This window comes from Lynx canadensis, chromosome C2 (genome assembly GCF_007474595.2).
Source record: "Lynx canadensis isolate LIC74 chromosome C2, mLynCan4.pri.v2, whole genome shotgun sequence".
Lineage (NCBI taxonomy): Eukaryota > Metazoa > Chordata > Mammalia > Carnivora > Felidae > Lynx > Lynx canadensis.
Genome location: NC_044311.2, coordinates 93802948 through 93819770, shown reverse-complemented (window position 1 = coordinate 93819770; position 16823 = coordinate 93802948). Strand labels below are relative to the sequence as shown.

At 38.3% G+C, this 16823-nt stretch overlaps 1 long non-coding RNA gene across 2 annotated transcripts in view; it reads right to left on the bottom strand.

The window, feature by feature from the left end:
• Nucleotides 1–4985: 4985 nt before the first annotated feature.
• The window catches only part of LOC115523715, a 28268-nt gene continuing 16430 nt past the window's right edge, over nt 4986–16823 (bottom strand). For both annotated transcript variants that reach the window (XR_003971824.1, XR_003971823.1), the window contains exon 3: nt 4986–5194. This is a non-coding gene — a long non-coding RNA (uncharacterized LOC115523715). The remainder of the gene's footprint in view (nt 5195–16823) is intronic.

Sequence of the window (16823 nt, the reverse complement as noted above, 5' to 3'; positions counted from 1 at the left end):
ACTAGGCCTTTAATTAAAGCCACTGTGAAACAAAGCAAGAACCAAAGAGCATATTATTATAGCAGCTAATTGTAACTTTCCTATTCTAAGTAACATTTGAGAGTCCATGCTTAATTTGCATCTTTAAAGGAAGACCATACCTAGGGTGACAGTTGTTTTATTTTTTTATTTCAGTTTAACTACTTCCCTGCACACCAAAAATCTATTCATATATTAATGAATTTTGTTCCTACTAAAATTTTACCTAGGGAGTTATCCGTTCTATTTTTTGGTTTTGCTTTTTTAGATGTTGCATTCATTTTCATTTTAGGGCAATATATTGATGCCTCTCAATAACTTTGGAAAGTAAGATGAAATCCAATTTGTTTGAGGGGCGCCTGGGTGGCGCAGTCGGTTAAGCGTCCGACTTCAGCCAGGTCACGATCTCGCGGTCCGTGAGTTCGAGCCCCGCGTCGGGCTCTGGGCTGATGGCTCGGAGCCTGGAGCCTGTTTCCGATTCTGTGTCTCCCTCTCTCTCTGCCCCTCCCCCGTTCGTGCTCTGTCTCTCTCTGTCCCAAAAATAAATAAACGTTGAAAAAAAAAATTTTAAAAGAAATCCAATTTGTTTGAATATCAATCACTTAATGTGTTGATCCACCTGCTATTTTCAACGTCTGACGGAGCATCTGACTGCCCGTGGGGTACTCCTCATCCTTTGTCCTAGTCTTTACTATGGACTCACTTTTCAGCCTCAGTCCCCTTTTCTCGTGTTTTTATTTTGCTCATTTTTATTGTCCTTTTTCTGCCTCCTTCACTTCTATTTTTGCCTCTGTCTTTCCCATATGCTTCTGTTTCTCCTCATAATCTTCTCCTTTACTTCTTTCCCCTCCCCTTTTCATGGCTACCTGTTCTCATGTATCTTTTCCCCAGTCTATCTCCTCATGCTCTACTCAACCTCTATTCTCATTATCATGATCGATCTCTATTCTTACTATCATGACTGTGACACCCAGAGGAACACTGATTCCACAAGAGCTGGCTGGTTCCGTGCCAGCTCCAAAGTGACACTCCCTTGGTAGAGCATTTTATAAATATTAAGTATACACTAAATCTATATAAATAACTGTACCATGCCATACAGTTCTTTTAAAAATCTATTTTCTATCATACACTGGGCTGGGAGTCAAGAGTTCTAGTCCTATTTTTTAACATTTTTAAACTATATGCTCTTGAGCAAAATACTTTAGCTTCAGGGAGCTTCAATGTCCTCTTTTACAAAGTGAGAGTTCGGGAGGGCCTGTGTGGCTCAGTTGGTTAAACGTCTGACTCTTGGTTTGGGCACAGGTCACAATCTCAGGATTCGTGAGTCCCACATCAGGCTCTGAGCTGCCACTGTGGAGCCTGCTGGGGATTCTCGCTTTCTCCCTCTCTCTCTGTCCCTCCCCTAGTCACACTCTGCCTCTCTCAGAATAAATAAATAAAAAGAAACTTCAAACACAAACAAAAAAACAAAAAGCAAAGTGAGAGTTCTTAGGCTCTCTAATGTCCCTTTTGGCTTTATAATGCTGCTGCATATCCACACCTACTCGGGGAAGGAAGTAGGAAGGTCCAATTCTTAGTCTTTCCATAGGCATTTGCTTAGTGGGTCAAATAAATCTGTATCTGGTGGAATTTTAGGCAGCTAGGGATGATATTTGAGGGTGGACAAAGACCTCCCCTTACAATACACTTTTGGTCTGTACTGCTAAGGCAAACACTGAAAATGGAAGACAGGGAAGAAAAAGGAGAGAGTTTGAGAGTCACAGGCCTCAAATCTGAGGTCACAGTGCAAATTAAGAGCAGGAGACTCCAACAAGAGAAGCCATAAAGCCTGACCTCTTGTTTCCTCCTACGTGATGGGTTGTGGGACTGCCATGTAGAGATCAGAGCAACTTCCTGCTTCATCCAGTGTGCCCAGATTGAGCACCACCCCTGGAGTAGAAGACCTGGAGTACAACAATGCCTCCCGCTCGTAACTGTTTATATGAGCTACTCATTTTATCTATTCAACCCTCAATTAAATTTAGTGGCTTCTAAAAAATACATCAACAATATAATAAGTTATAAATAAAAACTAATAGGAAAGAAATAATGGTAAAGTAAAAGTTACATGAAGTGTGAGATTACAGCAGATAATGTATGTCATTATGTCCTCCAAATTTACTATAGGTCAGCCATAAATTTGGCTCTGAGCTTCCTGGCAGGGGATGCAAAGAAGAACATAATCAGTTATACAATACAGGGTCCTTAAAAGGTAAGCAAAACAGTAGTTTAGGAGCAGCCTAACTATTCCAGGTACCAAGAACAGAGAGAGATTGCTTCCATAAGTACTCATCCAGAAAATAATATACAATGTATTAAATCATACCTTCAAAAGAGTCCTTACAGTTAATTCAATAAGGTATTTTATCGGGTTATGCCTATTCTACCCTTAAACAGATGTAAATACCTTAATGCCAAAGTTCAATGCTCACCATTTGTCCTTAAATTTCATGAAGCATAATAGTAATCATCTCATCATTAAATATTTCAGATTAATTGATGTCACTATAAGTTTCATTAAAACATGACATTCTATTTATCTATGTTTAGTCTTCAGAGTTTGTATGTTTAAATATTTATACTAATAAAAAAACTAAATTTTACTTAAATCCTAAAAGAAGGTCCTGGGAGCCATAATAAGCTTTCTTGGAAAACATCAGCTTAGCAGACTTCTGTGACCAAAACTACCCAGAAAAGCAGGGTTTTCAGAAATAAAATAAACAAAAAAACTGTCCTCAGGGGGTATAAAAAGAATAGTCCCAGCTAAGGGTTATACAGCTTCAAAATCAATTGTCAGGGTTATGTTTTTAAGACAAAGGTATAATCAAGCAGCCTAAGTTGACAACTTAAATTCAAATGTAGCACTACAAGCTATGTATTCTTTCATTGAGTGCCCCCAGTTAGCTTCATAAACTATTTCTATTTAGTTTATTCCCAATTCCCTAGTCTGTTCAGGCTGCTAAAACAAAATACCATAGACTGGGTGCCTTATAAACAACAGTAATTTATTTCTCACAGTTCTGGAGGCTGGGAGGTCCAAGATCAAAGTGTCAGCAATGTCTGGTGAGGGCCCACTTCCTCACAGGCTGCCATCTTCTCACTGTGTACTCACATGGTGGATGGGGCAAAGGATCTCTCTGGGACCTCTCTTTTATGGGCACTAATTTCTTCATGACCTTATCACCTCCCAGGGGCTCCTCCTCCTAATATCCATCACCATCCAAGGTGATGACCTTGGGGGTTAGGATTTTAACATATGAATTTTGGGGGGACATAAACATTCAATCAATTGCATAGCTATATACCCATTGTATATAGATATACATATATACACACATACACACACATAGAGAATATCACAAAGATGTATTAAAAGTGTAAATAACAAGAAATGCTCTATCATACAATTCGCACACTAAATGTCTTAATGTTACACAAAAAAAACAAGATTGCTAAGCTACCTCTACTGCAAAGCTCAGTTATTTCACCTTTAATCATTAGCACTGGATTTTTTTGTATACACTTCCCAGGGATTCCACTTTACCAGCTCCATGTCAATGGAGTGGGCTCAGACAGACCCAAACCTGGTACTGTGGAGTGCTCCCTGCAGAAGCTATTGGCTATTCATATATTTTTAGTTTCTGAGGCCTTTTTTCACCAGACTATTTTAATTTTTTTTTTCAACGTTTATTTATTTTTGGGACAGAGAGAGACAGAGCATGAACGGGAGAGGGGCAGAGAGAGAGGGAGACACAGAATCAGAAACAGGCTCCAGGCTCTGAGCCATCAGCCCAGAGCCCGACGCGGGGCTCGAACTCACGGACCGCAAGATCGTGACCTGGCTGAAGTCGGACGCTTAACCGACTGCGCCACCCAGGCGCCCCTTCACCAGACTATTAAAATTACCCTGGTTGACCCTGAATCATCAAATGACTCTACCCATACACATTTTGAGATGATAAACCATTAACAACCACCAGGAACTTCCAATATCAATACTCAAAACAAAGTCTTTCCTTCGAATTAATTTAGGGCTCAGTAACAGTTTCTGTTTTCTCTATCTCCTAGAAATTTTACCTTTTTTTCATAAGATTTTGATAGAAAGTTCAAATTCCTTCTCTTCATCAGAGCTTGCTTAAGGTCTGATATCATCTGAGGTAAGGGTAGATCCTTAATATCAGCAAACAAATTTATCTGAGAAATCCTGCAGTGTTGGGTCTACAGCTTACTCACCTCTGTCTCTCTTGTACCCAACCCACCCTGACTGACACGTAGAGGAGCCCCAAATAAAGGTTAGCCTGAATTGAATACGTAAATAATTCATTGTGAGAAATAGAACAACCAAGGGTATTTATTTATCTCAGCTAATCAACATGATTGCTTCTGAGAGAGAAATCACATTAAGATCAGACGATAGCCTAGATACAATAAGGGAAATGATCTTCAGACATTTTAGAGGTACTTTTGTAAATCTCAAGTATTCTTATAAATCACCTCATCAGATACAGCAGGAGTCAGGAATATACTGGCCATGACAATGATATCAATAGTTAGAGTTGACAAGAGTTTTTCCACGGATCCCAGGAAGATGGCAGCAGTGGCAGCATAATTTTTCCAATTTCCCAAATCCTTACATAAAAACAGGAAGAGCAACCTGACAACAAAGCCAAGAACCCATGAACAACATTTATTTAAAAATTGGGACAGGGGCGCCTGGGTGGCGCAGTCGGTTGGGCGTCCGACTTCAGCCAGGTCACGATCTCGCGGTCCGTGAGTTCGAGCCCCGCGTCGGGCTCTGGGCTGACGGCTCAGAGCCTGGAGCCTGTTTCCGATTCTGTGTCTCCCTCTCTCTCTGCCCCTCCCCCGTTCATGCTCTGTCTCTCTCTGTCCCAAAAATAAATAAACGTTGAAAAAAAAAAATTTAAAAATTGGGACAACAAGGTATGCTTACAAACCACAAAGTACAAATCAATGCAGGTGAACCACTAACAGCCACAAAACTAGTATGGAATTGATGTCTGTTCCGTAGGAAATATAAAGCAGCAATTAGGCAGCTCCCGCAGGACTTGACAACAGAACTCCTTTATCAGTTCATGTCCTCATGGAAGGAGACACTGATGTAGAGTTGGGAGTGCTGGGGAAGGGCAGAACAAGAAGGAGAAAGTTCTGGATGTCAAAATGCAGCAGAACAGGGAAAAAGGAACAAGAATGTCTAGACACACTAGTGTATGTAAACAAAGCCAGAAGCCCCAGAAAGCAAGCTGCCATATTTTTAAACAATATACACAATATCCACATAAAACAAGGAACAATATACACATAGATCAGTGGAACAGAAGAGGTAGCCCAGAAACAGACCAACACTTACATGGTCAATGAATCTACAAAAAAATAAGCAAGAATATAAAATGGGGAAAAGACAGTCTCTTTAATAAATGGTATTGGGAATGATATATCTGATAAAGGGTGAGTATCCAAAATCTATAAAGAACTGAACAAACTTAACACCCAAAAAACAAACAACCCTGTTAAGAAATGGGCAGAAGACATAAATAGACACTTTTCCAAAGAAGACATCCAGATGGCCAACAGACACGTGAAAAGATGCTCAACGTCACTCATCATGAGGGAAATACAAATCAAAACCACAATGAGATACCACCTCACACCTGTCAGAATGGCTAACATCAACCACTCGGGAAACAACAGATGTTGGCGAGGATGTAGAGAAAGAGGAACCCTCTTGCGCTGTTGGTGGTAATGCAATACACTTTTGGGTATTTACCCAAAGAAAACGAAAATGCCAATTTGAAAAGATATATGCACCCTATGTTTATTGTAGTATTATTTACCATAGTCAAGATATGGAAACAATCCAAGTGTCCATCAATAGATGAATGGATAAAGAAGACGCTTATCGATGGAATATATATACACACACATATACACATACACATACGCAATGAAATATTACTCTGCCTTCAAAATGGACAAGATCTTGTCATTTGCAACAACATGGAGGGAACTAGAAGGTATTATGCTAAGTGAAATGTGTCAGAGAAAGACAAATACCATATTATTTCACTTATATTTGGACCTAAAAAACAAACGAATAAACAAACAAAAGCAGAAGGAGACCCATAAGTACGGAGGACAAGCTGATGGTTGACAGAGAGTGGGGGTGGAGGAATGGGACAAGTGTGGGAAAAGGAGTGGGAGAGACAGGCTTCCAGTTTTGGAATTAATAGGTCATGGGGATGAGAGGTACAGCAAAGGAAATATAATCAATGATATTGTACTAGTGTTTGTTATATGGTGACAGATGGTAGCTACACTTGGGGTGAACATACACAATGTGTAAACTTAGGAATCATGTTGTACTCCTGAAACGAATGCAACATTGTGTATCAACTATACTTCAATTAAAAAAAGCCAAGTAGGGGGGCCTGGGTGGCTCAGTCGACTAAGCATCCAGCTCTTGATTTTGGCTCAAGTCATAATCTCACAGTTTGTGGGACAGAGCCCCATGTTGGGCTCTGCACTGACAGCATGGAGCCTGCTTGGGATTTTCTCTCTCCCTCTCTCTCTGCCCCTCCCTGACTTGTGCTTTTTTTCTTTGTCTCTCAAAATAAATAAACATTTCAAAAATAAAAGTCAACTAAAAAAATATAGCTTCTGAACTGAGATGTGCTATAAGTATAAAATACACACTGGACTTCAAAGACAGTATGAAAAGGAAGAAAAATATTTCATTGCTAGTTTTTAAATATTGATTACATGCGGAAGCTAAAATATTTTGGGTATATTGGGTTAAATAAAATGTTATTAAAAATTTTTTTAAATAAGGAGGTTTGTGAAATTAAAGCAAAAACCACAAACAAACTTTTCTGCCATTTAAAAATCTCCCATTTTAAAGTCAGCTGCAAACTTAATTCCCCTTTGACATGGAACCTGACATTCACAGGTTCCAGGGATTGGAATGTAGACATGTTTGGGGGACCATTATTCTGTCTACCCCAGTGACTTTCTCCTGGCTTCTCTTTGCTCAGAAGACATGGTGTGATTTATCTGAGAAGTAAATGTGAGAAGAATAAACTGTTCATGCTTGGCTCAGAGCCTCCCTTCTTCCTTTTGGGAGTGAGGTGCTTCTAGAAAGCACTCGTTTCACTGCTCCTCTAGGGACTGTGCCCCTGCTGGGGGCAAGTGCTGGATGAAGGGTGGGGGGGAGTGAGGCGTACCCTAGGCCTGAGGCTTCCCTTTATGAGGTGGGGTGGGGGTGGGGAAGTCTAATTCTGTGGTTCAATATCTGTAAGCCTGTTTACCTAAGAGACCTAAAACCAAATCCCCCAATTTGGCTTCCATCAGTAATAAAGGTGATATGTTGGCCTCATCTCCCAAGTCTTTTGTTTACTCCTTAAACTGGTCAGAATCTAGCCAAGACAGAGGAGTATTTTTATAGACACTTTGTCATAGACTTCAAGATGAAGCACCTAACTGATGATGCTGTTTATTTCCCCAAGATGCCTCATTTTCCCAGAAGTAATTGTTTTTTGAGGACAGAGCTCACATGGGTAATAGCAGAGCAGTAGAGTGATGGGAGTGTGTGTTGTATTAAAATGGCCTCGGTTCAGATGCTGGCTCCATCACTTAAAAGTTGTGTGATGCTTGGCAAGGGACTTAATCTCCTGTGCCTCCACCTCCCTGCGAAACAGTAATACTGATTCCTACTTCTCAAAGTTTTTCTGAGTGGTAAGTGAGATGACAGAAGTAAAGCAACTTAGAACAGTGCTTAGCACACCGTATGCGTCCAATGCATGCTATTTATAATTATGTCTTGTACACATTTGTATCCCGTTTTATTTAGCATAGGAATACTCCAAAATAAAAATTTTTTAATAAAACAGGGTTCCCCACAGCAAGGACTATGTCTTATTCAGCTTTGTATTCCCAGGAAAAACACAGAGCCTATCACAGAAGTGAGCTTAATTCATGTTTGCTCTGCGAACAAATAACATGAGAAAATAAGTTGAAAACTAAGGTAAAAGAATTGTTCTGCCACATAACACAATCTGCTTTATTAAACTTAACGGCTAGTACTAGGGATTAATTTCTACTTGGACAGAAAGTCAACAAAATAGACGCTTCTTAAATTAGTGACAAGTGAATTTTGTCCAATTTTGCATTGCAAACTATTCCAAGGATAATTCCGAAACATTTTTACTATTGCCTAATGCTGTCATGAGTCATTGCTGCCCTCTAGTGGAAGAAATTATGTAGTGCACATAAAAGTGATGTCCCTAGCTGAGCGACTTCTTAAAAAACTTTTCTACTCAAATATGTTTTTCAAATACTTACATAAATTTTCAAAAACTGTTTCAAAATTTGAATGAATATCTCAGGTAACAAATTTGTTTGCATTTATCATCTAGTCCCTTTGGGAAATCAGTCATATCAAATACAATGTTTCACTTTCTGTACCAATTGTAATAAATTGTAAAATAAATAGACGTGTGAAAATTACAACTAAAAAATGGTCACAGGTAGAGAATGCCATTTAGAAGTACAGTAAAACCTTGATTTGCGAGCATAATTCATTCTGGAAACACGCTTGTAATCCAAAGCACTTGTATATCAAAGCTAATTTCCCCATAAGAAATAATGGAAACTCAGATGATTTGTTCCACAACCAAAAATATTCATATTAAAATAATTACAATATTGTAATATAACACAAAATAGTAAAGAAAATACAAAATATAAAGAAAAATGAACAAATTCACCTGCACTTACCTTTGAAAACCTTCATGGCGGGTGTGAGGGAGACAAGAGAGAGGAGGGTTATTGTGTAGGACGACTTTCACTATCACTAATGGAATCACTGCTGTCTCTTGGCTCAATGGAATCTTTCTCCATGGGGGCCATTGTATACCTTGCAAGGATGCTGACTACAGTACAGTATTAATAAACTCTTGTCATCTGCTGTATTTAATGTGACTGGCAATAAGGCAGCAGAGGAAAGGGATCTATATCTGTAGGCAGCCTGACCCAGAATGAAACAAAGTATTCATTAGCTTACTCTTGTATGGAAAAGCAAAAGACTGTCCATAGGTGCTTTGAAGTGACAAAAAATACACTAGTGCCAGTTGTGGGTACCTTCCAATGCTCTGAAAAGTCACTGATTTCTACCAAACACCTCGGCCTGAAACCGAGCATCTGAGCATGCGAGACGATCACCCACAATCCTGCAGCAAGAGAGAGAAAGAGAGAGAGACACAGAGAGACAGAGAGAAGAACCATTGGCTCAGTTGTGATCATGTGATGTTGGGCGGCATGTACTACTCCTATTGCAAGACATAGCTCATTTATCAAGTTAAAATTCATTCGAAATGTTTGCTCAACTTTCAGAACAAGTTACTCACAATCCAAGGTTTTACTGTATAGCAAATCTCCAGGGTACTTCTGTTGTGGTTTCTAACCTGGTTTCTAATCTGGTTTCTAACCCGTTTCAATCCAGTTTCAGACCCCTGAAGTTCTGCAGAGCGGTCACAAGTTTTCAAGTCATCTAGGGCATTGTTTCTGAGCCTATAGAATGTACAAAAGTTGGGAAAGAGGTTGGTGAAATACACTTAAATGAAAAAGACACAGTATCACGAACACCACTAAATAAAATAGAAAGCAAACCATGAGAATACTATTCTATTGATGGCACAAACTCAAAGACACGTGAGTAAGTGGAAGGTTTGCTCTACGAAAGCCAGGTGGTATATGAACAGACTCTTGAAGATGGATAAATCTTCAACAAAAATAAACAAAGGAAAAGTTACTTCAGAGTGAAGAAGTACAGATTGAATTTTGGAAAAGATGACTAGTCAGTGGAAGGTGTATTCAGAAATAAAATCAGAAACAAAGGCTAGTTACAAATCATGGAGGCACTGAATGCCACCAGGAAATCTGGACATTTGATCTAGTTATTGAAAATAAGTTATTTGAACAGTTATTGAAAATTTTATGAGAGGTCCAATAAGATCCACACCTCTAGAAAGTAAAACTTGCTGTAATTCAGAAGATAAATTGAAACAGAGAAAGGCTGAAGTCAAGGAGATCAGTTTGGAGGCCGCTGCTATGATCCAGGCAAAAAAATCTGAACTCCATCTGTATTAATGGCAATGGAGAAAAAAAAACATCGATGTGTTTCAGAAGGAAAACCAAAATCAGTCATTCAACAGTGGGTTGATGCAGGGTGTGGGATAGGAGAGTATAATTAAAATAAGAGAGAATAAAGAAAATTTTGACCTCTTGAGTCTAGGCAGATTGAGAGATGTTGAAGCCAATGAGACAGAGATCACAGAGGAGACAGTTTGACATTCTTATACATTGTCTATTTGCCACATGTGGTTAAAAGACAATGTTGTTTTGGGGGCACCTGGGGGGCTCAGTCAGTTGGGTGTCCGACTTCGGCTCAGGTCATGATCTCACAGTTTGTGAGTTCAAGCCCCACATCAGGTTCTGTGCTGACAGCTTGGAGCCCAGAGCCTGCTTCAGATTCTGCATCTCCCTCTCTGTCTCTGCCCCTCCCCACTTGTGCTCTGTCTCTCTCAAAAATAAATAAACATTAAAAAAAAATGTTTTTAAGACAATGTTGTTCTAGAATCCACTACTTAGGCGTGTTATGATTTATTATCATTTAAATAAGGGAAGAGGGGTACCTGGGTGGCTCAGTCAGTTAAGCATCTGACTCTTGATTTTGGCTCAGGTCATGATCTCATGGTTCATGAGTTCAAGCCCTACATCGGGCTCTGCACTGACAGTGTGGTGCCTGCTTGGAATTCTCTCTCTCCCTCTCTTTCTGTCCCTCCCCTGCTAACACCCCCTCCCTCCCTCTCTCTCTCTCTCAAAATAAATAAAATTAATTTTTAAAAAAACTAAGGGAAGAAAAGAGGGATCAAAAATATGTAAGTTCAGGGGCGCCTGGGTGGCTCAGTCGGTTAAGTGTCCAACTTTGGCTCAGGTCATGATCTCACAGTCCGTGAGTTCGAGCTGTCTGTGCTGACAGCTCAGAGCCTGGAGCCTGCTTCAGATTCTGTGTCTCCCTCTCTCTCTGACCCTCCCCCGTTCATGATCTGTCTCTCTCTGTCTGAAAAATAAATAAAACACTAAAAAATTTTTTTTAAAAATGTAAGTTCAGGGGCGCCTGGGTGGCGCAGTCGGTTGAGCGTCCGACTTCAGCCAGGTCACGATCTCGCGGTCCGTGAGTTCGAGCCCCGCGTCAGGCTCTGGGCTGATGGCTCAGAGCCTGGAGCCTCCTTCCGATTCTGTGTCTCCCTCCCTCTCTGCCCCTCCCCCGTTCATGCTCTGTCTCTCTCTGTCCCAAAAATAAATAAACATTGAAAAAAAAATTTAAAAAAAAATGTAAGTTCATTATACAACTTATTTAAATTTTTAACAGGAATCTATGTCACATAATGCCTCTGTCGTTAAGGTTTTCATTGTGAAAATAAAACAATGAAACCATGGTAAATTTCTAAGATCCATTTTAAGATTTAACTTTTATGATTCTTTAATCCTGTAATTAGGTAAGAATATGTGTTTGAGCTGACATCCAGTATACATCTGATATTCCAGATAATCCTGAGCTTATAAAAGACAGGGAAACTATCCACAAAGAGGTTAAAATAGCAGGAAAGGTAGAAAGGCATGAAATAACAGAATTCTACAAAGAAAGTTGAGGGATGAAGCCTGAGTGCCCCACCTTATGGGACAGCACAACCACCCACCCAGTCACCCAAGCCAGAAGAAAGCTACCTGTCATCTTTGACCCCTTCTTCCTCACTCACTACCCATCATTCCCACTGATAATACTTCTAATCCATCTACTTTTCTCCATCCCCACTGCCATTTCTCTAACTCAGATCACCATTCTCTCTTACACAAATAACTTAAATAGCCTCGTTTTTTTTAAAAAAAAAAAAAGTCTTACTTTTTCTAAAGTAATGATACAAAATTTATGGTACAAAAAATACATGACACAAAAATTTACGATTACTGTGAAGTATACAGTAAACATTTTCATTTCATCCCTGACCACCAGTGACACAGTTTCCTTAATAAGAGGAAACCAAGCTAACCAAAGTTCTGTGTGTCCTTCAAGATATATTTTAGGGGCACCTGGGTGGCTCAGTTGGTTGAGCGTCCAACTTTGGCTCAGGTCATGATCTCATGGTTCGGTTCGTAAATTCAAGCCCTGCATCAAGCTTGCTGCTGTCAGCATGGAGCTTGCCTCAGATCCTTTGTCCCTCTCTCTCTGCCCCTTCCCCACTTGCGCTCTCTCTCTCTCCCAAAAATAAATAAAACACTAAAAGAGAGATATATTTTAAACATATGCAAGCACATATATATTGGTTCTCATTCCCCATTCTTTTCCCTTGGTACCTTGCTTTGCCACCTAATGATACATTTTGGAGATTATTCCATATAAATATACATAAGAGTTCACTCTTTATAATAGCTGCACTGTATGGATATAACCTGTGTTATATACATACCTTTGTTATTGATAATTGATATACTATATATGTTATTCCCAATCTTTTGCCTACACAATTGATGTTGCAATGAATATCTTTTCACTCGCTTTATTTCTCACAGTTACAATTGTATCTGTGGGTTTACTATAAATTTTATAGTATATTTAATCCTCTATTTCTTTGGATTAAATGATTCAATGTGTATATTACTTTATTGCTAGTTCCTTTCTGCTCCTTCTCACTCCAATACCTTTGGCACATTCCTGTTATTCCAAATAAGGAAATGTTTGAGGATTTTTTTTTTTTCCCCTGAAGGTATAGCATCTCCTCTAGAGAACTTTCCCTGCCAGTTTTGGCTAAAATGTGCCAAGAGGTAAACAGCATCTTTCCGTACCTGCTCCTACTCTTTTTTGACCACAACTCCTCTTAGTAATCCTTCCTCACATATTGTGGTTCAGGTTATAGATTTCATCTAATTTTTTTTCAAAGACTGAATTTGCATTTCTCTTTCTTGCTCTTCTTATCTTGCATTGATTTCTGAGAGAAGACGAGTATAACGCTATCTTTACTTGGCCATTTTATAAATGGAACTCTCTGTAATAAGGTTTTATTAGTCTCCCCACCTCTGGTCTACTACTTCGATCTGGTTTTTTAGTTACAACAAGAATGATCTAAAATGCAAATCTGATCATGTCAGTGCCTTGCACGAAACCCTTTCATGACTCTGCATACTATTTTATCATTTAAATTCTGGTGTCGTTAACATACTGTGTTATATTAGTTTCAGTATAGTGATTCAACTATTCTGTATATTACTCAGTGCTCATCAAGATAAGTATACTTTTAATCCCCTTTACCTATTTCACCTATTCCCTCCCTCCCCTCTGCTATCTCTTTGTTCTCTAAAGTTAAAAGTCTGTTTTTTGGTTTGCCCCTCTTTTTTCCCTTTGCTGTTTTGTTTCTTAAATTCCACAGATGATGGGGTGCCTGGGTGGCTTGGTCGGTTAAGCGTCCGACTTCGGCTCAGGTCATGATCTCACGGTCCGTGGGTTAGAGCCCCGCGTCGGGCTCTGTGCTGACAGCTCAGAGCCTGGAGCCTGTTTCAGATTCTGTGTCTCCCTCTATCTCTGCCCCTCCCCTGTTCATGCTCTGTCTCTCTCTGTCTCAAAAATAAATAAACGTTAAAAAAAATTAAAAAAAAAATTCCACAGATGAGGGAAATCATAGGGTATTAGTCTTTCCCTGGGTGGATTATTTCACTTAGCATTATATTCTCTAGATGTAAATGGCAAGATTTCATTCTTTTTATGGCTAAATAATATTCCACTGTACATATATACCACAGCTTCTTTATCCACTCATCTATTGACGGACATGCGCTGCTTCCATAGTTTGGCTGTTGTAAACAATGCTGTGATAAACATAAGGGTGCATATATCTTTTCAAATCAGTGTTTTCATATTCTTTGGGAAAAATATCCAGTAGTGTGATTCCTGGATAATAGGGTAACCCTACTTTTAATTTTTTGAGGAACCTCCAAACTATCTTTCACAGTGGCTGTACTAGTTTGCATTCCTTTTCCTCTACATGCTTGTCAACACTTGTTGTTCCTTGTGTTGTTGATTTTAGCCGTTCTGACGGGTGTGAGGTAATACCTCATTGTGATGTTGATTTGCATTTCCCTGATGATTAGTTATGTTGAGAATCTTTTCATGTGTCTGTTGACCATACATATGTCTTCTTTGGAGAAATGTCTGTTTGTGTCTTCTGTCCAATTTAAATTGGATTATTTGGGTTTCTGGTGTTGACTTGTATAAGTTCTTTATAATTTAGGATACTAACCCTGTATTGGATATGTCATTTGCAAATATCTTCTCCCATTCCACAGGTTGTCTTTTAGTTTTGTTGGTTGTTTCCTTTGCTGGGCAGAGGCTTTTTATTTTGATGTAGTCCCAATAGTTTATTTTTTCTTTTGTTTCACTTGCCTCAGGAGACATAATCTAGAAAGATGTTGCTATGGCCAATGTCAGAGAAATAACTGCCTGTCTTCTCCTCCAGGCTTTTTATGGTTTCATGTCTCACATTTAGGTCCTTAATCCAATTTTAGTTTATTTTTGTGTATGGTGTAAAAACTGGTCCAGTTTCATTATTTTGCATGTAGCTGTCCAATTTTCCCAAAACCATGTGCTGAAGAGACTTTTTCATATTGTATATTCTTGCCTCTTTTATCAAAGATTGACCATATAATTTTGGGTTTATTTCTGGGCTTTTTATTCTGTTCCATTGATCAATGTGTCTATTTTTGTACCAGTATTATACTGTTTTGATTACTACAGCTTTGTAACATAACTTGAAATCTGGAATTGTGATACATCCAGTTTTGTTTTTCTTTTTTAAGGTTGCTCTGGCTATTCAGAGATTGTTTGTTCTAGTTCTGTGAAAAAATGCTATTGGTATTTTGATGGGGATTGAATTAAATCTGTAGATTGCCTTGGGTAGTATAGATATTTTAACACTATTTGTTCTTCCAATCCTTGAGCATGGAATATCTTTCCATTTCTTTGTGTCGTCTTCAATTTCTTTCATCAATGTTTTGTAGTTTTCAGAGTACAGGTCTTTCACCTCTTTGGTTAAGTTTATTCCTAGATATCTTATTATTTTTAGTGCAGTTGTAAGTGAAATTGCTTTATTAATTTCTCTTTTTCTGCTTCATTATTAGAGTATAGAAAAGCAACAGATTTCTGCACATTGATTTTGTATCCTGAGATTTTACTGAATTCGTTTATTAGTTCTGGTAGTTTTTTTATGGAGTCTTTAGAGTTTTCTACATATAGTAACATGTCCTGTGCAAATAGTGAAAGTTGTACTTCTTCCTTACCAATTTGGATGCCTTTTATTTCTTTTTGTTGTCTGACTGCTGTGGCTGGGACATCCAGTAGTATATTGAATAAAAGTTGTGACAGTAGACATCTTTGTCTTCTTCCTTACCTCAGGGAGAAATCTCTCAGTTTTTCCCCAACGAGTATGTTTGCTGTGGGTTTTTCACATATGCCCTTTAGGATGTTGTTGCTATGAATGAATGTTGTACTTTGTCAGATGCTTCTTCTGCATCTATTGAAATGACCATATATACGTTTTTTATCTTTTCTTATTGATGTGATGTATAATGTTGATTGATTTGTGAATATTGAACTAGCCTTGCATCCCAGGAATAAATCCCACTTGATCATAGTGAATGCTTTTTTTAATGTATTGTTGGATTCTGTGGGCCAATATTTTGTTGAGGATTTTTTCATCCATGTTCATCATAGATATTGGTTCTCTTTTTTTTTTTTGTGGTATCTTTATTTGGTTTGTTATCATGGAATGAATTTGGAAGTTTTCCTTCCTCTTCTATTTTTTTGGAAAAGTTTGAGAAGAATCAGTATTAATTTTTTCTTAAATGTCTAGTAGAATTCTCCCATGAAGCCATCTGGTCCTTGACTTTTGTTTGTTGTGAGTTTTTTGATTACTGATTCAATTTCATTGCTGGTAGTAGGTCTGTTCAAATTCTGTTTCTTCCCGCTTTAGCTTTGGTAGGTTATATGTTTCTAGGAATTCATCCATTTCTTCTGGGTTGTCCAATTTGTTGGCATATAATTTTTCATAATATTCTCTTATAATTTTTTTTCTGTAGTGTCAGTTGTTATTTCTTCTCTTTCATTTGTGATTTTGTTTATTTGAGGCCTTTCTCTCTTTTTCTAATGAGTCTGGCTAGAGATTTGTCAATTTTGATGATCTTTTTACATAACCAACTCTTGGTTTCATTGATCTGTTCTATTGTTTTTTTGTTTTGTTTTTTAGTTTCTATATCATTTATTTCTGTTCTAATATTTATTATTTCCTTCCTTCTGCTGATTGTGGGTTTTGTTTGTTCTTTTTCTAGCTACTTTAGGTATAACGTTAGGTTGCTTATTTGAAAATTTTCTTGCTTCTTGAGGTATGCTCGTATTGCTATAAACTTCTCTCTTAGAACCACTTCCTGCATCCCAAAGATTTGGTGCCATTGTGTCTTTGTTTTCATTTTTCTCCATGCAATTTTTTATTTCTTCTTTGAATTCTTAGATGATCCATTCATTGTTTAGTATAATGTTATTTAAGCTCCATGTATTTGTGTTCTTTCCAGATTTTTTCTTGTGTTTGATTTCTAGTTTCATAGCATTGTGTCAGAAAAGATGCATGGTATGACTTCTATCTTTT